The sequence below is a fragment of the Mirounga leonina genome, unplaced genomic scaffold (assembly GCF_011800145.1).
Source record: "Mirounga leonina isolate KUSES-001 unplaced genomic scaffold, KU_Mleo_1.0 Mir_125, whole genome shotgun sequence".
Classification (NCBI taxonomy): Eukaryota; Metazoa; Chordata; class Mammalia; order Carnivora; family Phocidae; genus Mirounga; species Mirounga leonina.
Window position 1 is genome coordinate 34,894,376 of NW_023270305.1, and position 25,031 is coordinate 34,919,406.

Genomic DNA, 25,031 nt, shown 5'->3' on the forward strand with positions numbered 1-25,031 from the left:
GATAGTTATTACATAATCTTTAATATCAGACTAGTACTTATGACCTTGATTGTCTCGGTATGAGGAATTAGTTTGCCAGTGGAGAATGATATAACAGAATGAGGGTTTTGAGAGGATGACACTAGCAGTTATGTGTGGTAGATGTGATACAGCAAATATAGTACTAAGGAGTTAAAAGTTAAAAGAAGTTAGATTCAGAATGGAACACTTCAAATATTAGCTAATGAGAACCTAGACTTCTGTAGTGGTTGAGATTTCTCTGCGTATGTGTTTGTATGAAAGACTGCCATTTTTATCAGGCTATACATGTATTTTGGGTTTTAAATTATAAGATTTGAACAAAAGAGTCTCTATAGTCCCTATAAACTTTTAAATGTCAATATTCATATCTACAAAAAGGTAAATTATTCAGTAGTATTACATAGAAAATGTTTCATACAGCAGCTGAATCTTAAATGTAATTTAAATAAATGGTTTGGAAGTATTTTTTTTTAATTTTTTCATTATTATTTCAATGAAGAACACATAGGAGGGCATTTAAAATCAAAAGGATAGGTTTTAAAAAGGTTTGGGACATTAAATATTATATTACAAATTCCATTTTTTAAAAATGTGGGTATTCTTTCCTTAAAGACACTGGTTACATTTAACTGTGATACACTGCTGAACATTAATTTGATGTATATTTCTTTCCTCATTATGTGATGTTTTCATTCCTTCTATAGAACTAGGGAGGAAATCACTGTTGATGCCTTAATATTCTTGCTTCTCCATGGAGCAGATAGAAAAGACTCATGCATGAAGAGGCTGCACTTAAAATGGGGCAGTATTATTGAGCCACAATAAAGAATGTATAAGATGGGGGGAAAAAAAAGAGAGAATGCAATAACAAAGACTAAAATAACAATAGCAGTAGCAATAATAATACTGGGTGAATTTCATTCATCTGATATGTTAAGATAAAACATAACTTTAAAGCTTCAAGACAAATAAAATATTAGACAGCAAAATGTTGTATTTTGGCCATTTCTACAGTACATGTCAGAACCATTAAAAAGGTTAACATGTTCAATACATTTACTTCCCAGTAATTAAATAAGTAGGAATACACTCAATAAAAACCATATCATTAACAGTAAAGACATCTATTTGAAACTCCCAATACAATCTTTAAAATGTGTTCAAATTAAATTAAAACTGTAAGCTGCAAAGTTCAACAGTATAATCATTTATGCTTTTGTAAAAAAAAAAAATCAGTGGTTTCATATATCTGGATCAGTGCATAAGTAACATAGTTTCATGAATCAGTAAAAATCAAAGAGGAGAGAAACCTGAGATTTGAGGACAGGAGGGAGAAAGAAAGGGTTGCCATCATCATGGTGATGAAACAGGTCTCTATTTCACAGGTATCACATATGATACTCAAATGTTGTGACTCATTCAAGAGCTGCTCTGAGTGATTTTCAAAGAGGAAGTAGTGTGGTTATATCATATGAGTAGAATAAAATAAAGAGAGTGATTCAGTTATCTATGATGCATAACAAACTATTCCAACATTTACTTGCTTAAAGCAACAACCACTTTATTATTTCTCATAATTCTTTAATCTGGATTGGACTCCGCTTGGTGGTTCTTCTGTTTCTCGTGGCATGGTGTATGCTAGGGATAGAATGTCCCCGGTGTTCCTCCTCCCTCACATGTTTTGTGCCTCCCCTGAGGGAGGTCAAACAGCTAGGAGTTGGCTGAGCATCTCTTTCCATGTAGCCTCTAACATGGCTATGTTGAGCTCTCTCAAAGAATGGTAGTTTTAGGGTAATAAGATTTCTTTTATGACAACTGGTTTCTAACAAAGAACATCACCAAAGGGCAAAAGCTGAAACTTGAAAGTCTTTTTAGAGCTTGGTATTAGATGTCAACCACATGGTCTTGGTTATAAGAAACTAAAGGGCCAGCCCACACTCAAGGAGATGAGAAATAGATTTCACCTATTGATAGGAGCAGTGGCAATGTGGCCACCTACCTCAGGAACCCAGTCTCTTTTTAAGGTATGATTACCTGTGTGATTGACATCCATTATTAACAAAACCTCTTGGTCTAAGATATACCTGCATTTGCACCTGACCAGAAGGTGAAATGAAGGGAAAAGAATACATCATCAACCTTGGTGGGGAGGCACATGCTGAAAATTGCCCTCATCACTTTTGTTTTCATTTTCTCGATGAACTTAGTTGCATGACCACATACAGCTCTAAGGAAAGTTGGAAAATGTACTCTTCAGGCAGAAATATGCCCAGCTATCAAATCTCAGGCCTTTCTTGTATTGAAGAAAGAGAGAAGACATTGGGAGACAACTAGAAGTCTCTGGTGCAAAACTGAGTGTTTAAATTGCATATATACCTAGCATTCACAGGTAGAAGCTCTATCTTCTATATTCCTGTCTACCTTGTAGGATAGTCTCCAGAAATTACAACATGGAATGCTGCCAGATAGCTGTGGGAAAGAAGACAGTTTTACTGGAGGATACTATCTTTTAATGGCATTTCCTATGAAATTGATTCCTATGAAATCCAATCTTGGATTGCAGGCTTCCATCCCTTCTCTCCTAGGAGCTGCAGGCATTTTCCTAATGATGCAGCATCCTTGTATAGACATGAATACAGTCAACTGGTTCTCTGAATTCAAAATTCAGCTGAGCTACCAAGAAAACTGCACCACTGTGTGTCTCTTCACAGCTTAACCATCATCCTAATAAATTTCAACAATGTTTGTTTCTTATTCAATACTGACCATCCCTCTTCCTCACACAGAAATGACTGGTTATAGGCATTTTATTTAGGGAGAACACGATGGTATCTGTCTGAATAAGAACAAAGTAATTTCCCTCAGAGCACTTGCCAAATGCATTAGGAACACACACTCCATCACTCTCTGATACACACTTCAGTGTTCATTCCCTAAACTCATCCAGATAGGATATGCGTCTAAAGAAGGCAAAATAGTCCTAAATTCAGGTTGTTGGGTTTTCTTTTTCCAATAATATAAAGATTAAAAGGGAAAGGCAAACCAGAAATTACCTAAGTCTTACAAAGTGATTTAAAATGTTATCCCAATATTCAACATTCTCTTTAGCTACATTTTACCTCTAAAATATCTTCAACATGCCCTGCTTTCTGCTAATATTTCACACAATTTTGACCAAATTACCTTCTTAATCTCACTTCCCAAAGTTCTCTCACACTATTGGACCTACATGGACCAATGGACTTGCCTAAGTGACTCCCTACCATCCAGATGAATATTTTCTGCTTGCCAATCTTTGCTTTTGAGGGCCTGGCTGGGCTTTTTTTTTTTTTTTTTTTTACCTCAGGTAGTCTGGATTATGTAGACTTGGTGTAAGTTACCCAGAATCATATTCTTTGCAAGGTTCCAGGTTAGAGTTTTCTGAAAGAATTTGCAAGAATGGGGGATGGCATTCAGACAACAGCCATTATTCTTATTCATTATTTATTCAATACAATTCTTACTCAATTTGAACTGGTCACCAAGGTCAAATGCTGTGACAGGCAGATGAAAAGGGTGCCAGTGGGTTCCTGCTCTCACTGTCCCTTTGACCTTCTTTCCAAATGGTGACCCTGTTGACCAGCATCAGCTCTAGGCCCTCCAGGAGAAGCCTGGAAGTAGACCCACAGAGAAGGTAACACACAGAAACAGAATTTTCTATAGACATCCCCACAAGCTTTATCTTCACCACACCTTCAGCCTCCGGACGTGGCTGGCTTCTCAGACTGACTGCTTGGAGAAAAATCCCAACTCTCTCCTGGACTTTTACTTCCTAGCTTTCTCCAAAGCTATGCAATATCTAATTCCTATTACATATCCCTCAATCAAAACTGATAGTGTTTCTGCTTCCCTTATTAAACTCTGACAATTTATTTAAGTCCGTAAGGTGGAAGAGAGCCATACCAGAAACTGGATTGATGACCTCCAGGTGACAAAAATAAACTCCTTACTTATTTAAGCCGCTGATCATTTAGTGTTTTCTATTATTTACAGAAAACCAAATCATAACTAATATACAGCCTTTCTCTATACTCATCCCAAATAGTAGAATTATCCTCAATGCGAAAATTAGATATTTTAATAGAACGAAGATCAGATCCAATTTCACAGAAGTTAACTACAAACTCCGTATGCAAGAACAATATAATAAGTATCTGTTTTTTTCTTACTGCTGTATCCCCAATATATAACAACAAAAAGACATATGGTCAAAGAAAAATAAGTATTTATTGAAAATTGAAATGAATCCTTTTTTAATATAGAGTGCTTGCTTTATGGATAAAATGGATAATTTGGGAAACCATAGTAAATATTTTATACCCCTAGGGTAACATTTAGTTGCTGAAAAGGTAATTCATTCTATGAATCACTTAAGCATTAAAGTGCTAATTTTCAATTGCACTTCTATAGCCTAGGGATTAAGAATTAATTCAGATAATAAGTCCCATTGAAATTCCAAATTGGAAGTCATATTCCTTAAAGCCATGGTTTCTACTCTAAAGTCTATAGTCTCCTAGGGAGGGGTCATAAACTGCAAAAAGTTCATGAATCCACACATGCATTAGACATTAGCAGAATATTAAAATATATATCTAGTACATATTTGAACTTTTTTAAAAATGCAAATGAATTCCATATTTTGATTAATGTTTCACATGCATTTAAAAGTTACTAAAATCATACTGTCATTTTTTTCTGTATTTTCTCTTAATCAGTAGATAGTAAAATCAGACTATGTCATCTGTCTCTATGAATAAAATCATGGGAAATTTAAAAAATGATGTCACGTATCCAACTTAGTCTTCCTCTCTCAAAAATTCCCAGTGAAATGTAAAAAGCAGTATAGAAATAAATAATGGATTCTTTAACAGCATTGTTAAACAGGAATGAGCACCAGTTACCCAACCAAAAACTGTAAACAAGCCTTCTTTTTAAAGATTTTATTTATTTATTTGACAGAGAGAGACACAGCAAGAGAGGGAACACAGCAGGGGGAGTGGGAGAGGGAGAGGCAGGCTCCTGGCCGAGCAGGGAGCCCAATGCGGGGCTCGATCCCAGGACCCTGGGACCATGACCTGAGCTGAAGGCAGACGCTTAAGGACTGAGCCACCCAGGTGCCCCTATAAACAAGCCTTCTAAAAATACAGGGTAGATGAGACCAAATTAAGAGAAGGACAGAAGTGTCTAATTGAATTATGGCTACAATGAATGTTTTAGAAAAAAATAAATACCCCACAGATAACAGCTGAGTGGATCATGCATTAGAAATCCCCCAGGATTTCCAACAGTGCCAAAGTAGAAGTAATGAAATTCCATGCAAATTGGCAGTAGGCAAATCTCAACCATTATGAAAGAATGTTGAAATCTCCCTTCAGTACAACACAGAAGGAAGATATGGGCCAGACTTCTAATGTGACACAATGTGAAATATATAAGATCCGCTGACAAATATTTTCACCAAATGTTAAGCTTGAATCTGTTTAGACCTTTGGATCTAGCTTGAGGTTTAAAGGAAATACAACAAATACCTCACCATCAGGAGACATTAGAACAAATTCATAAAGTGAATTCTGCAGGACAATGGACTGGATATTTCAACAAATCAATTGCATTAAAAAAATGGGTATAGTGAGGTTAGTCTACGTTAAAAAACACTTGAATGATATAACAACAATCAAATACAACAAATACACCTTGTTTGGATCCTGATTAAAAAATAAAACAAAATGAAAACCCAAACACTGTGTTAGACATCATTCTGGTATTCTGGTATTATAAATATATAGCAAAATGTCATTAATTTTTAGAGATTAATCACTAAGGGATGATATCTAAGTGTGGTAGGTAGAATAATGACCACTTTCCCAAAGATGTCTACATCCTAATCCCCAGCACCTGTGAATATGTTATGTTACATTACATAAAGGGACCTGAGGCTGCAGATAGAATTAAGGCTGCTTATCAGGTGACCTTAAAATATGGATATTATCCTATACTATTTGAACGGATACAACATAATTACAAGAGTATTTTAAACATAAAAGAGGGAGGTAGAGGGGCGCCTGGGTGGCTCAGTCATTAAGCGTCTGCCTTCGGCTCAGGCCATGACCCCAGGGTCCTGGGATCGAGCCCCACATCAGGCTCCCTGCTCAGCGGGAAGCCTGCTTCTCCCTTTCCCACTCCTTGTGCTTGTGTTCCCTCTCTTACTGTGTCTCTCTCTGTCAAATAAATAAATAAAATCTTAAAAAAAAAAAAAAAAAGAGGGAGGTAGAACTTTCATTGTCAATGATGTGATGTGAGAAAGACTCAACCAGCCATGGCTGGCTTTGAAGATGGAAAGAGACCACAAGCCAGGGAACATAAGGTCTATAGAGACTGGAAAAGGGAAGAAAATAGATTCTCCTCAGAGCATTCAGGAAGGAATGCAATCCTGCCAATACCTTGATTTAATCCAGTGAAACCCAATTTGGACTTCAGACCTCCAGAAATGTAAGGTAATAAATCTGTGCCAACTTAAGCCTCTAATTTGTGGTAATTTGTTACAGCAGCAAAAGAAAACTAGGACACCAAGATTTGAATTAAATATTTCAGCAAAACAATAAAAAAATTAAATCAAGTAAAGCAAATTTAAATAACTGTTAACTAAAGGAGATCCACTTTTCTCTGTATTTTTAGGTATATTTGAAAATTTTATAATGAAATTTTTTAAGTTATCATTTATACCAAATATATTTTAAAAATGAGAAAACTGAATAATGTTAAGTGCTGGTGAACTGTGGCAATATAAAAATCCTCATTCATTTCTTACATAAGGTAGTCTAGAGCAGATAGCCTGGAGACAGGCAAATATATGATGTGTCTGAAATTCACTGTGGATGTATGGTCACAAAGAAAAGCTCACATAGTTCCATCAAAGGACCAATGTGACCAAGGTAATTACAGCCTTATGTATGATTTGGGGGTGTCTGAAGTATCCTGGTTGTACATAATCAGGAGAGCAAAGATGTGAAATGGAATGGATGTATATTATGTAGGGTTAAGCAGCAGTTAGAAGCAGCAAAAGAAAATTAGATAAATAGTGCAAGGCTATTTGCATAAAATAAAAATATACAACCAAAACCAATACACTTTTTAAAGAAATCGTGATATATCTGGAGGCATAGACAAATGGACAGAAAAGTCAGGGCAGACTCACTAGAGAGGCACAGATAACAACAACAAAAAGCGATCATAATATTAACTTTAAAATGGGTAGATTGCAAGTTCACAAGCAGAAACAGTAAAAACGGTCGAGGCCACTTTTAGGCAACAGACTTGCACAATGGAAACTCAGTCAAGGCAAAAGGGGCCACAGCCACCACCTGGATGAATACAGACAGGCCCATCAGGACCCCACCTCAGAATACCCATAGGCCCTAACTGACCCATAGGGTTACTTACAACCAGGCACAGCGACCAAAAAAGGGAAAATTCCATACATCCCATCCCTCCTCACCTTCCAGCTTTATATACAGCCCTTACCCATTGCCTCCTTGTAGACAGCCTCTCCTTTGCTGTCCTGACTTGATCCCTTGCCGTTGTATTCAAAAGCTTCTATCTCCTTTGTTCTGCCTTGGGTGAGTCCTTTTACCACCCACACCACCAGATTCCACCTGATCATTGCCCCACATTTGGGGGTCCCCATCCAACTGGACAGACTTAGATACCACAAAAATCTCTCACGTGGAAATAGTGGTAGAATAAATCATTTTGATGTGGAGAACAAAGGCAAAAGAAATGTAGAAAAAAAATTAGATTTCCTTTGCAGCCCATTGACAAGTATTTAAGATAGGCAGGGTGACCTTCCTCAAGGAACTCACCTGCCTCAATGTTAATTAATACTTTGCTAGAGGCAAAAGGCAACCTTAGTTTGACATTAGTCCAACCTCCAGGATCCTGTAAGTCTTCTTTAACATATAAAAACCCCTTTGGAAACTTCCTTTTATCTCTACCCTCCCAAGATATATGTCAGCAATCATCCTCCAAACATATGGCCCACTGATAAACATCTGAAGGGTCTTATGACTAAGAGTTTACTAGACAATAGTAAATGACCTTATCATAACAGCAGCCTTCCCCTCAAGGTCCTATAAACCTTGCTTCCAAATTCCTTAGAGACTTAACACTATCCCTAACCCCCTCCCAACTTAAAAGTCTGTAATCAGTCACTCCTCACAACCCCAGTGCCCCTCTTTCTGCCCAACGGTCCTGTCCCTGTGCTTTAATAAAACCACCTTTTCTGCACCCAAGATATCTCAAGAATTATTTCTTGGCTGTTTGCTCCCAGACCCCAACATTTCACATCAATTTATTAATAGCTGTAGAGTTTAGCCTCTTAAATTTTCTTCCTATATCCAGTATCTTGCCCATCCTCTCCACACTAAAGAAAACAGATCCATTTAGATGGGGAAAAAAAATAGGATTCTGTTGTTCCTTGCTTAAAATTCTTCCCTTGCTCTGAGGAAACAATTCAGAATCCTTAGTCTTATTCAGGCATTCTTTATCTTTCTTTCTCTTGTCATTCTTTCCTCTTTATTTTCCCTCCAACCGTATTTATCTCCTTCCACTTGTTTTTCTTGTTCCTTTTTCACTCAAGGCCTTCACGCTTTTGCTTTTCTCTGGTCTGTAATTCTCACTCTTTAATCCTCAACACACACACTTCCTAGGAAATCATACATTAAATACCATCTAAAACAGAAGCCCAGGAGAAAAAGTCCTTGCTTCCACATAAAATAAAATTTTCTTACTGCATATCTATAGTATCTTATATTTCTCCTTCTTAGTAGCTAGAAAAATTGAGATGAAATTATACACTGTAATAAAATTGGCTTTCATTTTGTTTTGTTTTGATGTCCATAAAATATTTCCCATCATGAGGGCTTCAAGAGAGCAGAGACTCATTTTTTATTTGGGACAGATAAAGTGTTTTTAAAATTTATGCTGGAGTTTTTAAATGCTGTATGTATTTAAACCTGTGTTATTAAAATGTTTACTCAGAAGCATTAAGACAACACCCTCCCTCTACCTTTGAGAGATAAATTAAGCAAAAATTAAGTAAGAACAAAAGGCATTTGGTAATCATAAAGCATATATAAATCTAATGCTATACATCACTGAAAATGTATAGTTTTTTCAAATTCCTGGGTTGTTTTCAAAAAAGGATCATATGTTACCTTCACAGGGTTATAAATATATATATTTATAAATACACATAAAATTTATAAATATAAAAATATATATACCCCAGATTTTCTGAATTCAGTGCAAAATGTGTCAGATTAATAACAAAAGAATAAAGAATCAAAACATATATATGTATATATCCAGAAAGATAAAACCTCTTCTAAATATCTCTTGGGTCAAAGAGGAAGTGATTATGGTAATTTTAGTCTATTTAGAAAATTACAAGTATGAGTTCTGAGCAAGATAGAGGAGGGAGAGACCACAATGACATACTTCACCAATTGAAATGAGCAAAACTGAACAAAAATAAGTACAAATTTGAAGGTGGTTACTTTCCATAATTTGAAAACAGAAAAATTTAAAAATTCCAAACTATCATTCAAATCCAACAAAGGTCATAAAAAATTGACATACAGCAGATATCTACAAACTCTTTTCTGGAAAGGATCAGTTTAAGTTTTCAAGGCCATATTGTCTTTATTATAGCAACTCAACTCTGCCATGTAGTACAAAAGCAGTCATAGATCATAAGTAAACAATGTGTGGCACTTTGTTACAATAAAATTTTATTTATGAACACTAAAATTATTTGAATGTCATAAAAGTTACATATCACAAAATATTATTCTTATTTTGCCTTTTTCCAACCACTTAAAAATGTAAACATGTAAAAACCATTCATCGCTCTCCAACTATATGAAAAAGGTAGGGGAGGAAAATAAGCTATGAGCTATGCTTGCTCAATCCATGTCAGAACTTTCCTTCTGTCAAATATAAATAGTAAAGGTAACAGCTGGGGCCTGGGAGCCATGGGAAAACTAGGAAATAAACTACAATTACATGTCACAAAACAGTTAAACTTAGACATCCTGTATTTTATTTTATTTCTTTACCACTTATTGAAATGTAATTGACATAGAGCACTGTGTAAGGCTGTGTTCCCTCGGAGGTGGTATGAGCAGTTGTTGCTGTTGGGGAGGGCTACAGGCTTGGGTCTTCCATCACTCATGGTCAGGTGTGTCTCAGATTGTGCTCTCCTATAAGCTGCTCCCACTGCCTGGACTTCATGTTCAGGCAGGGTGACAAGCTCTGTCCTGAAGTTGGGGATGGGGGCACAGGCTGGGTTTAGCAATCAGAGAGGTTGGTGGTGTGCTCTGTGGCTGTGCTAGGTTACTGGCCAGGCTCTCTGGTTGGGAGGGGCCTCCAGCTGTATCTTGCAGTTGGGTGGGACTACAGCCTACTCCATGACTGGGTGGAATCACTAGCTGAGATTCCTACTTGTGCAAGTCCACATACTGTGTTCAGCAGTCAGTCAGGGCAGTACGTGTGCTCTGCTGTTGGGTGGACTTGAAAGCTGAGCTACATGGCTGGGCAGAGCTTTAGGGTGGATCAAGGTGAGGATCACTGTTTAGGCTCTCTGGTTATGTTCCACAGTTGGGATGGTCTTCTGGTTTGGCTCCCTGCCTAAGTGAGGCCATAAAAGGAGTTTTGAAGCTGCGGGGTTCTCTGGCAAGGCTTCCTGCATGGGCAGGAGTAAAAGCTATGCTGAGGAGTTTGATGGGCCTGAAAATTTGCTTCCTTGTCCAGGTAGGGTAGTAGAATGGGCTCCAGCTGGTATGGCCCATTGACTGTGGATCCAAATCAGGCATAACTGCCAAGTGAGCTCCCTGGCCAAACAAGGCCACTACACTGGCTCTAGAGATAGACAGAGCTGCTGGCTGTGATCTCTGCTCAGGGGACTCAGTGAGCAGTAATGTTGTCTGCCAGTATCTGTGCATTGGTTGCTGTAAGCCCTGCCTAGCCCCCCTCCATTTCTATCTGCAATCCCCAGTGGTTCAGCCCTACTGGCGATTCCCCCAGTGATCCCCATAAGACAAGGCCTGACTGGGCCTCCCAAGAAGCTTCCTACAACACTGGGGGAACTATATGTCCACCTCAGGCTCTCTTTTCCCACTAGAGATACCATAGGCCCAGGGGCACCCTCTCAGTGCAGGTCTGTGCCAGACTAGCAGAGAAGCAATGAGGTATCATGTAGCTATTCCTCCATCCTTCTAAGGTGGTCCTTCTTGGTCTCTGTGGTCCATAGGGGTGCTTCAGCTACACCTCCAGGTTCTGTTCTGGGGTTTTCACAATGGTGTTCTGTCTATGGTTAGTTGCTAGGTGGTCTTCTTGTGTCACTTGTGTCACCATTTTGATAATGCCACTAGCAACTGACATTCCTGCATTCTATACAAACATACTCTTGGACCAAACACAGCACAAACACAATCTTCTTTTTGATTCTGTTTTCTCCCCCCACCTTTTGTTTTGTTTTCTCCTTTTGATGGACTGAATTTTTTAAGTGGAAAGAGTAAATTCTGAATATGGCAGTGGGCTAGAAGAAAATATGATATACTCTATTTCACTGGTTTTAAGATGCATGATGCTCTCAGAAGTACCATACATAAAAGCATTTTTATCTCATTATCAATAGTGTCGAAGTGTCTTTGTCAGCCAATTAGGAGTTGTGAAGTAGTTGTCAGTGCCTGCATATACAGACATACACAGACTTGGTCATTCTTATTTTGTTTTTCAGTGCAATCATTTGATATGCTTCCTTGTTAATGCATGTGTTGAGTTTAATTGCTATTTAAAATGGCATCATGAAGATTACACTATGAGTCATTCTTAAAATGAAATGTCTCTGACATGCAGGAGAGTTCAGAAACAAGCATTTGATATAGTGGAACAACTGTCTGTTTTTGGAGGAATAAGAGCAATTCCACATTTTGTTGTAAAGAAACCATCAAGTACTATGCAGAACCTAAGAAAAGACCATACCCATAAGTAAATGAAAGAGAACTAAATTTTATTTCTGAGATACATGAAAAGAATAACCTATCATACAACAAACAGCACAGCTAACTGTAGACAGAATTGCCAAATCCTCTAAAACAGACTGAAGAAATTTCAAAGCAATAGGACGCTTGTGTAAAATATTTTTGAGGCACTGAGTTATGGTTAAATTAACAACATTTTTCTTCATTCCTAATCATGCATGAACTAATGATGGGTCTTATAATCATAGATCAATTAAATTTCATCATAGGTATAAAGGCAACTTTGGAGTGGCTAGTTAATGCTGACTTAGGGAAAATAAAACTTGAGCATAAACACAAATACACAGATCATCATCCTTATCCCTTCTCCTAGATATTACTCATAAACAATAATTTTGGAAAAATTTCCCTACTGTCAGTTCTAGAAATCCTTACTTCATCAATATTTCTATAAAACAGGTTAATATTTCTCTAGTATTATACCTTTATGATTTCAGTTCAGAAAAAAAATAACCCAATAGAGGGTATATACAATACAGAGACAAAAACTAGAAGATCTATTATTGGATTCCATGACAGTTCATAGTCCTTTCTCTTTTCTCATTTTCATTTTTGTATGAATTTGTGAACTCTTTCTTTTTCTTAGGTTATAAATTATTTTATCTACTTTAAAAAAACTGATCTTTTGAAAGATAACAACTGTTCATATTTACTGTTTATTTCCTTTTTCTCCTCCATTATTTTTTGTTTTGCCTCTATTATATCCTCACCTTACTTTCCCCATTAATTAATTCAAGCATAATTTCAAGAATGCCTTCACCCAAGTTTCTGAAGGAAGTACTTGCTAAAGTTCAGACCATTAGGCAACAACTAGACCTCTCCATGAAGTCACAATGATTCACTTACTTGTTCACTTTGGTAAGAACTGGTCAACAATCTAAGTGTCTTATCACGCAGTCCACAGTCTGCTATTATTCTAGCAAGTTTTCATGTGTACCATATTCCAAAATGGATGAGCTAGTATTAAAAAATGTGTTATATAAATTAAGGATATAAAAATTAGCATCAAATCAAGATACCTTAGAGAATAACAAAATAGATATTTTAAAACAAAATTAAAAATTGCCTCACAAAAACATGGAAAATGGATAAACCCATGAAAATGTAAGGCAGGAAGCAAAGACTGTAGAGAAAGTGGAAAATGTTGAGCATTAATTTACATGGATATACTTTATTCATTTGTAAAAGAATATTTTATTAGCTGGATGTGAAGAACTTGCAAATGGCGATGGCTGTGTAATTAAAGGAATATAATGCTGACTACCTGACCAATAAGAACAAATGAAGTTTAAAATGAGGAACAAGATGAACAGAGAGACGTGCTTTCCTAGCGCAATGGAGATTATCACTACTCTGCAAAACTGTCATACTTGTGAAGGTTGCTGAGGGAATACATGGAGAGTTGAAGGCTAGGTAAGCTCAATCTAGTAGATGGAATTACAAGATTCTAACATAATAAATATTATAATAGAATAAAGTTATTCCAATAGTTGCCATGATATCAGCTGCATTACTTTAACTAGCCTTGGTCAAGTCACTTTGTCTCTATGGGCCTTAGTGTATCTAATTGTAAAATGACAGAAGTTGCCCAGAAAAAAAGTAATGATTAATCTTATTTATCATGCTTGTGAGTCTTTATTCTAGATACAGTCTGGGAAAGGCTGGATATTGCTTCCAAGACTTTCCTTATTCAATTTGTGTCCACTGTTGGATTTCCCCACTGTTCTATTTATAATTACCAAGAAATGAAGGAAGAGATCTTCAGGAAGTGAAAATAGGAGAAGCTTAAATAAAAACAAAAATCAGCTTCTTGCATGGAATTATAAAGTGGGGTGGTAAAAATATATCCAGTAATTGGGTTTGATAAAAGAGACTTATTTAAAAAATAAATTAAGTTGGATTGTTCATTTTTTACAACAATGTAAAATAAAGTTAAAAGGTATTACAAATACTTTATAAACATTTTTATAATTACAGGGTTGGTACAGGTTTTTAAAAGTACATCATCAAAGCCAAAATACATCAAGGAAAATATGAAATCTGCATGTGTCCGAAATAGAAACAAATAAAAAAAGACAAAAAAACAAGGAATAAACATTTTGATTATATCAAAGTGTTGCTCTAAAAATATATGAAATGTTTGTACACATCAGAGAATGGTTTGTACCCACAGACAAACAGGCCAGGACATCAATTGTAAAATTTCAACTGAAGACATAAAATCTTCAATAATCACATGAAAATAGTGTAACTTTCGACAAGTTGTGGATGATCAATTTAATAATATAAAAGGGCAAAGCATTCAGATTCAATGAAATTATGGGAAAATAAGCTCATTATTAGTCTGTTGTTGACAAATAAAAAAATCAATCTAATATCTGTAAGTATTAGTTTCTCTCCTTCTTCCATTAAGCAGAGGTACAGATCTCCTAGACAGATGACATAATATGTTCCTAACTCCCCTTCAAGAAACAGTTTCTGTCTCACCTTTATTAAAACAACAACAAACTTTTATAATGTTTTATGTAAGTTATGAAGGTCTTATCTTCAAAATCAGAAGATTTGCCCTTATGGATTTGAATATTACCTTAGGTTCAAGCTTATTTAATAAATCAAAATCAACAGAACTTGAAATGGCAATAGATGAGAGAAAAAACATTTGGATGGGGTAAAAAACGGAGAAATAAATTAAAATCAACAGAACCTGAAATGGCAATAGATGAGAGAAAAAACATTTGGATGGGGTAAAAGAACAGGAATCTTAGTGAGGCAAAAGCTGATAAAGGAAATAATACATACACAGGACGCAGAAGACATGGCCTTAAGGTTTTGTTCTGCTTCTTAAATAGGGCATAAAACCCTTAAATTTGCAATGCCCATTTATATATTTATATGAATTTACATAAATTCATATATATTTTCTCTCTTGCAATAGGGAATAATACCTGGTCTACCTAACACATGAGATCGTTGCAAAAACTGAATTCCCAATGTGATAATAAATGTCTAAGGTGTTTTGTAACCACAAAGCATTGCACAAATGTGACCAATACTGTAGTATTATTTACATTAAAGAAGCTCAGACTTTACTTCAGCAGGCATTTCTAAAGATATATTGATTTCTATCTGTACCATAAAGACCATAAAAAATGATCTTAAGTCTTTCCCTTAAGAAATTTTCACCCTATTTCAGAACTCAATATATACAATAAAATGAATATTCTGAGAAAAAAAATGTCTGATTCAAGTCTAAGTCTAAGATACATATCTGTTCATTGATTAGAAAAACAAAGTTCAATTGCATATCTGTAACTGTATGTCCCACAGCAATATTAAACTCTAAGCTAAGCTCATCATCTTCACATGAATCCTTACCCCCAAACACAAAAACAAAAAATGAAATATTTAATTCCTTATTATGATCTACCTAGGTAAATGTTAGTCACATTAACAAGTTAGCTAGAAACCTTACAAAAACTTACATCTGGTCAGTCACCCACTTCTCTTAAGTCTATGTGCCCTTTATCATTCTTTAATTCATCTTATATATTTGGGCCTTTATGAATTTTCTAAAGTAGTGTAAAAAATTCCTGTGATGGACTGAATGTGTTCTCCACATAATTCATATGTTGAAGCCCCAACTCCCAAAGTGATGGTACCAGGAGGTAATTAGGTTTAAATGAGGTCATGAAGGCGAAGCTCCATGATGGGATTAGTGCTCTTATAAGAGGAAGAAGAAACACCAGTTTCCTCAACTGGACATAGCAAGAGGGTGGCCATCTGCCGACCAGGAAGAGGGCCCTCACCTAAAAACGAATCTGCCATCACTTTGATTTTAGACTTCTCGGCCACCCAAACTTTGAGAAAAAAGTCTGTTGTTTAAACCACCCTATTCATGGTATTTTATTACAGCAGCGGAGCTAAAACAATTACCATTGTTTCCCTGAACCGCGTTTCCATTTTAATCTGTCTTCTACAGGATTGCTGGGATGATTTGTTAAATCATAGACACCATCTTTCACAGTTTTCTGCTTAAAACACTTCAGCAATTCCCCATTGCTTTTAGGACAAAACCCAAACCCCCAAAATTGACACACAAGACCCTTCCTGAACGGACCCCAGCAGACACCCTTGGCAGCCTCATCTCCGGCTGGTTGGTCAGAGTTTTCTGCTGCAGCCATTCAGAACGGCAAAAGATCACACACTCACTCCTCTGAGGCTCTGCTTTTTTTTGGTCCCCCTTTGGTGGAGTGTCCTTCCCTATTTTTGCCTTTCATGGCCCTAAATCTATTCTTTGATACTGAATGCAAATTCATCAGCATCAATCCCTTCTAATACCACTGGGAATTTTTTTTTTTATATTTAATTCAAATCAGTATGAGTTTATTATATCCACACTCTGCTAAGCCCTGGGTAGGCATGAGTGACAGAAAGCAAAATAAAGCAGGCATAGATTCTTGCTTTCCTGGAGCTTAAAATGACCCTCCACTTTATTCTGATAGCAACACAATTTCTCCATTTTCACACTTCTTGCAAGTTTATCTCTTATACTAGCATGGCAGTCATAATGTTTTATTCACTTTCTTGTCCACAGCATATATGTGGCATCGGGTACCTAATAAAAGGCTCAATGAAGCTTTTATTGAATGAATAAGTTTTATGATCCTGTGGATTAAATTGTTAAGGAAGTCTATATGAAAGATACTGAATTTGGGGTGTGCTAAAATACTTAATTTGGATTGTCAGAAGATAGGAAGACATTGCAGAATGGGGACACATAATATTTAAGGTTTGTGTGGCATTAAAAAGTAAATTAACCTCTCTGAATCTCAATTCCATCAACTATAAAATTAGGATAATAATATCTACCTTAGAGGTTCTTTATAAATATTAACTTGTAAAAGCTGAAGTAAAGGGTTTAGCATTATATTAGGTACATACTGAATGAACAATAAATAAGGATCACCATTATTATTATATTAGGTGTATCCATTCTCTGGAAGGTTTTAAAAGGGATGAGCTGAAGTTTTCAAATTATTTCTGTGCAAAATGTTACTGCAACTGATGTAGGTAATAACTGCTACTGTTTTATCTCAACCTGTACAAAGGTCATGTAAAATTTCACGAAATAACAATTTTGTAACTGCATGTAGATGTGTTCAGTTAATACTGGCATCCATCTTTAATTACGGTTTATAAGTTATACAGTTAACAGACCTTAAAATTAAAGCACATTAAAGAGAACTTAAGTGCAAGCCCATGCTACTGAAAGTTAAGGAATTTCTGATAAATTATTAACTATAAAGACTTAAAAGACTCTTGAAGATTTACAGTGGAGAAATATCATAGTTAAGAAAACAGGAAAAAATAGGCTAAAATTAGGCTACTATACTAAAAATTAGGCTACTATGCAGCAGATACACATGAAGCAGCTCTTTATGTGTACTGTTAAATATAAACTTTAAAAGTAAGCTATAATCTTGGGGCATCTGTGTGGCTCAGTCGTTAAGCGGCTGCCTTCGGCTCAGGTCATGATCCCAGGGTCCTGGGATCGAGCCCCGCATCGGGCTCCCTGCTCAGCGGGAAGCCTGTTTCTCCCTCTCCCACTCCCTCTGTTTGTGTTCCCTCTCTTGCTGTGTCTCTCTCTGTCAAATAAATAAATAGAATCTTTAAATAAATAAATAAATAAATAAAAATAAAAGTAAGCTATAATCTAAAGAAGATAGATGCCCGATAAGTATGTGAAAAGAGGCTCAACAATATTAGCCATTAGGGAAATGTAAGTCAAAACCATAGTGAGATAATACTGCACACACACAGAATGGCTATATTCAAGTTTTGGTTGAGAGTGTGGTAAAACTGGAACCCTCATATACTGCTAGTAGAATGTAAAATGGTGCGGCTGTATTGGAAAATAGTCTGCCAGTTCCTCAAAAAATTAAACAGAGTTACCATGTAAACCAGCAGTTCCAGTCTTGCTATATGCCCAAGAGAATTGAAACTATACTTTCACATACACACAAAAACCTTGTAAACAAATGTTCATAATAGTATTATTCATAATAGTCCAAAAGCAGACATAATCCAAATATTGTCAACTGATGAATGGATAAATCTCAACTAATGTGTTATATTCATACAATGGAATATTATTTACCTATAAAATGGAATGAAGTACGGACACATGCTATATAACATGGATGAACTTGAAAACATGCCAAATGAAAGAAGCTAGTCACAAAAGGCCTCATATCATGATTCCATTTGAAGGAAATGTCCAGAATATAGAAATCAATAGAGGCAGAAAATACATTAAATGGTTGCCTTGGGTTGGAGTGTTGGGAGAAAATAGAGAATGATTGCTAATGGGTGGGGTGTTTCTTTTAGTGAAAATCAAAATGTTCTACAAGACTGATTGTGGTAATGGTTGCAGATACCTCATATTCTCAGACACAAGTGCAGATTCATGGCCATTCTTTCTCAGCTCATGATTCTCTTGTCCTCATTCCCAAACACAAATTCTAAAAGATTCATGGTTGCCCAAAGCCCTATAATGATTAGGAGAGCATAGGGGTCAAAGCCAACTAAATCTGGGTTTAAATTCAAGCTCTGCCCTTACTAGCTGAGTAAACATCTGCTCTTCAAAGTTTAGTTTCTCTCATCTTTGACAATGAAGATGATTTCAAAGGGCTTTTGTGACTATTAAATAAGATATACATATATAAGCATCCATAACATGCCCCAGAAATGCTTGCTCCTTTTCCCCGTTTTAATCACTTCATTTCCTCAACTGTAGCATTTACTTCATTAAGACTGTGATCCGTCCTCAAGCACTCAGCCAGTTCCCCTGATGGACTAACCAAGCTTTGACAAATGCAGGACACTGGTGTTGTGCTCACCACTCTGGAGACCAAGGCTGACCTCTAATAATTCTGGTTCAAATTATGTGTGGAGGAGTTTTTCCCACACCACCAAGCAATTTTCTGACACTAGCTGGGTGTCCTACAATTCAATTCAATTCTGTTGCTATCTACCCAGAGACAGCATCAGATCCCACAGGGCAAGGGTTTAGTTCCACAGACTGCCCTCCACTTCAGATGCCAATTGCAAGTTCAGGTTATCACTATTTGGCTACAGACTGGAAGCTCCAATGACCCCCCTCCTTGGCTTTGATAATTTTCTAGAGCCACTCACAGAATTGAAAGAAATATTTAATTTACTAGATTACTAATTTATTCTAAAAGGTTATAACTCAGATACAGCCAGATGGAAGAGATACAGAGGACAAGGTATGGGGAAAGGGCTTGGAGATTCCTTACCCTCTCTATGCACGCCACTTTCCCTGTATCTCCATGTGTTCACCAACTCAGAAGCTTAACAAACCTTGTCCTTTGGGTTTTTATTAAGGCTTCATTACATGATTGATTAAATCATTGGCCACTGATGACTGAACTCAACCTCTACCCCTTCACCCCATCCCTGAGGTCAGGGTGGAACTGAAAGTTCCAACCCTCTAATCATCACTCCTGGCAACTGGCCTCCTTCCTTAGGTGGATTCCAAAGTCACCTCATTAACCTAACAAAGACACCTGTATGGTTATCATCAATTTAGGAAATTCCAAGGGTTTTAGGAGTTCTGTGCCAGAATTGGGACAAAGATCAAATATATATTTCCCATTAGAAATCATAATATCACAACTTCACTAGTCAATTTCATACCACTTCCCGCTAAGTACAAATAGAACCTCAGAACCCGGCCCAAGTTGGCAAGAGTTAAAGCATAATTACAACCCTTTATTAGACTCTCATGAGAAAGGCTTGAATTTATACTAATAGCAAATATGCTAGTTATAATAGCAAATATACTAGTTAAATCTACAGTTACTTCTGGAACCAAAGCACATTCTTTTATTTTATAATGCATGTTTGACATTTTTTATTTTATCTTTTTATTTTTATCAACTAGAGACTCAAAACTCTATGACAATAAAAAAACACATAAGAACCAAATGAGATAAAATAATATGTACATATATGTATTTATGTGCTTGCATACATGTACAAACACACACTAATTGTGTGGCAAATGTAATTTTGTGCTATGATGACAAGAGAGAATAAAATAATAATTCATTTTAATTTCTAGATAAATTAAATGTGAAAGGCTAATGTGAACTTTAATCAAGCTGGAAGGACTCACAAAATACAAGCCTTGAATTAGGCCTTTACAGTTGTAATATTTGGATATGTTTTTTAAAAGATGTTGATATTCTAAATTATGGGATACTTGCATGAACAACTGATAATCCTAGTTACGGTAGAGGAGGAGCCATGAAAGAATGAGACCCTGAAGAAATGACAGAGTTACCAAAGTCCTGGGTATATCCACAGATACATATTTGCAGTATAAACCAAAAATACTGCAGATAAGTTATGATTTATCTCCATTTAAGTGGTGAATATAAAATCCTGTTTATATGATTTATGGAGTCTGAGGAATGCACATTTCCTTTTGGAGCATTAACAAATGAGTGAGCACTCTGGTCAAGAGAACCATTAATTTAGGAAGAAGATACACCTGATCTTGCACTTAATCAAGAAACACATTTCCCTAGATTAAAAAAAGAATCCAAGAGAATTAGGAATGCAAGGTTGTCTCCCATGCAGAAAGGTCAGAACAAACCCAAGGCAGTTTAGAAAAAGTAGCAAGCTCTGCAGAGCCATACCCATGCCTATTGTTTTCATAGCAGAGCTCTGAATGGCCTGAGGGAAGACAGGAGAGAGGAGGATCAGACGAGTTACTCTCTCACTTTAAAGCCTGAAAGATAACTTTTATTTAAAGTAGACGTGAGGGGCACCTGGGTGGCTCAGTCAGTTGAGCGTCTGCCTTCGGCTCGGGTCATGGTCCTGGGGTTCTGGGATCGAGCCCCGCATTGGGCTCCCTGCTCGGCGGGAAGCCTGCTTCTCCCTCTCCCGCTCCCCCTGCTTGTGTTCCCTCTCTCGCTGTCTCTCTCTGTCAAATAAATAAATAAAATCTTAAAAATAAATAAATAAATAAATAAATAAATAAATAAATAAAGTAGAGGTGAAAAAAAATAAAAAATAAAGTAGAGGTTGGTTTCAAACTTTTTTTATGCACCTAAGGTATAATTTCTGCCTCTTAGTGCTATAAATACCTTGTGGCCAGGTTGTTCTTTGTGTGAGGGCCTGTTTCTGTGTATTTTAGGATGTTTAGCAGCATCCTTGGCCTCTACTCACTAAATTCCAAAAGGCCCCTTGCCCCAGTCATGAAATGCCTACAAATATTGACAGATTTCTGCTGAAGTGCCAATATCACTGAACAAAGACTTACTCCCATCCTCCCCACCTCAGAAACATCTCATATATACAGCAGGAAAAAAAGCAGAGTAGACCTTAGGTCACTACCACATGCATACTCCTTTCACTACTTAAATGCCTTTTTAAGAAAGGTCTACTCTCTGCCTCTTTGCCTTTCCATGACCCTATTATGATTCAGCAGCTCAGGTCCCAATTCCTCCTGAAGCCTTTCCTGATGATACCAGTTCCAATTAGGTGTCTCTACTCTTTTTCTCACTTATACTTCTACCAATCATAGAATTTACCATGCTGCACTGCAATTTTTTTGCTAACTTGCCTCTCTCCTTTTCTAGGCAGAGTTCCTTAAGGTCAAAGAGTATTTCTCATCTGTGTATTAGTTTATAAAGCCTTCTATAAAAGTGTTGTGAACATGCTGACTAAAAAAAAGATTACTGAGTGAAGGAATGAATGAACGTAAGATTTATATCTCCGATGTCATACATAAAGAAATAGGAAGATGAGATACAGACATGGAATAATTAAAGAACCAAAAGTTAACTACTGGTAAAGACTTCTGGTGGGAGAAAATTAATAAAATTTGGACAGACTTGTACAGCGAGGAGTGCACAGAAAATACAATCACCATCTCTGTGTTTCTTCTTTGGTAAACAGATTACTTTGCATGAATCTAAGCTCTGGATAAACTGGGAAGCTATGACCTATATAAAGTTACTAGGTTGGCAATGCTCAAGAATGGAAACTTTCATGGTTGGAATGAACCACTACATATTTCTAGTCTAATCTCTTCTTCCTAAGAAATTCACTTTTCCATCTCCTTACCAAATTATCATTTAGGTAGCTTAGAACAATACCTCGTATTGTGAGAATTAATTGTGTCTATTTTATGTTGCATATGATGATCATTCAAATACCTGAAGATACTTTGCCTACACCAAATCTTCTCTTTTCTGTGTCAAACACTTCCACTACCTTCAGCTAGTCCTCCTATGACCTGGTTTTTGGACTCCTCAACAGGCTACTTTTAGATGAGGAAAACATTGAGAATAAATTGTAGTTTCAGATTCAGTTATTAGCTGTAGGAACTAGTAACTGTCACCCAGACTTTCTTTTCTAATATTCCCCTTTCTCATTTGTAAAGTTGGGATAATTTTATCTTTCTTAGATTCTTATGAGGAAATCTTGAAATAATGTAGAGTCTTTCAGAGTGGCTCGCACTTAGCAAATGCTTCCCAAATGTTAGTTTCCACTTCTTCATCCCATGTGCCTCTTTCTCTTGTACTCTCACTTGATTGGTTATGGCCAGTTACCTCTGAATAACAGCCTTGAGAGAGTTCCCATCCACTCATTTATCATGCTGCCTCCCTTTCAGAACTGCCTTCACCACTCCCACATCAAGATGGTCAGAGAAATTTCTTTAAGAACTACTACTACTGATGATAGTAATAATAATTAATTAAAAATAGAGATCTTTGGGGCGCCTGGGTGGCTCAGTTGGTTAAGCGACTGCCTTCGGCTCAGGTCATGATCCTGGAGTCCCGGGATCGAGTCCCGCATCGGGCTCCCTGCTCGGCAGGGAGTCTGCTTCTCCCTCTGACCCTCCTCCCTCTCATGCTCTCTGTCTCTCATTCTCTCTGTCTCAAATAAATAAATAAAATCTTTAAAAAAAAAAAAATAGAGATCCTAAAGTATTTCTTGAAGGTTTGCCTTTTAAGGAAATAGTCCATGTTTAAGACCTTTTGGTCCTCATCTCCACTTCAAAGCATGCTTATTTTACTATGCCATGATACCAGGAAACTCACTCACATTGTTGTATACATCGGCCCACATATGGGGGTATAAGGAAATAGATTGCTTATAATTAGGTGAGCAAGTGAGGGAGGGAACTCTATCATAAGGATCAAACTCCAGATTCAACAGTATGAAACAATACAATGGGAACAGTTGGGAAAAAAAAGAAAAAAGGTAACAAAAAAATCAGAACGTCAGGCAACTGGACTATGATACAGTGAGTATAAAATTATAATTATTTCTAGATCCGATCTACTGGGGAACAGGGATTCAAAATGTACTTACCAGCTATGTTGTCTTTGGTTTAGGGATTCAAATGATAAAAATTCACAGACAGAAATAGAGTTGAGATACTGCAATGTGTAGAGTAGGCACATGAACAGTATTTATGGAGGACTATGTAAATAGCTATAATATAACGGCCAGACAGACGTTTTGGTCCAGATGAATAAGCCATATGGAAAAACATATAAAAGGTCACATTTAGTTTCCTTAGAATTCATTTCAATTGCTGAACAAGTAGTAAACAAGTACACATGCAAAAAGATAAATGTTCTTCTCAACCTCCTGTTTTGTTGTTTTTCTTAACCATAAAAACATGTGAAATCTTAATTAGCTATCTATTGCTACATAACAGATTAGCCCAAAATATAGTGCCTTAAGACAATAAATATTTATTATATCACAGTTTCTTGGGATCAGGGACTTGAGAGTGGTTTAGATGAGAATTTCTGGCCTGGGGTCTCTCATAAGGTTTCAGAAAAATTGCTGGGCTTGACTGAGGATTACAAATCTACTTCCCAGAGGGTTTACTCACCTGGCTGCTGGCTGGGTCAGGGGAGTTCTGCATCCCTTGTTATATATGTCTCTCCTTAGTGTTCTCAAGGCATGGAAGCTGGTTTTCCCTGCAGGAGTGATCTGAAAGAGAGTAATCAAGACAGATATCACAGTACCTCTTCATCTTGGGTGTCAGTTATGTCTTATCTATTCATTCGAAATGAGTCCGTAAAAGTCCAGCCCACACTCAAGGGGAGGAGGAAACAGCCTTATGTTATAATAAAACAGAAACCAAATACAAACAAACAGACCAAGAGAGAAAGAGAGAGAGCAAGAAAGGAGGGAGAAAGGAAGAAAGAGAAAGCAGCAGAAGAAAGATTAAAACAATTTGACGGTAGCAATAAGGTCTGGGGCTAATTCACTGTGCGCATAGTGGGGAGGGAACCACATCCACATGCTGGGACTAGGACTGGAGGCAGAAAATCTAGACTGATACCAAACTTTTGGTACTCCGTTTGTAACATCCTGGGCAAGTTATTTGTCATTTTTTTTTCCCTGTAAAATCCTCAGCTTCCTCATCTGTAAACAAGATGGAATACAGTAATGTTCTTCCAGCTCTAACATTCTCAGAGTAGAGGTGTAAGAAGGCAGAGGAAGTATTTAGGATGTGTACTCTTAGATCACAACAGAATGTTTCTTCAAGGACATTAATTATCTCTGTTTAGCCTGTGGGTTCGAACAATCTGTTGCTGCAGAACAAAATATATCCAAAATGTAATGTCTCGATTTTTTTTTTTAAAGTACTATTCTCTTTCATGGTTCTATTGGTTAGTGTTCAACTGAGCTCTATTATGTGATTGGAGCTGCCGGTCTGCTGCACAGCACAAACATGGAAGGCTACACAAACATGTAACACGGAAGGCTACACAAACATGTAACACGGAAGGCTACACAAACATGTAACAC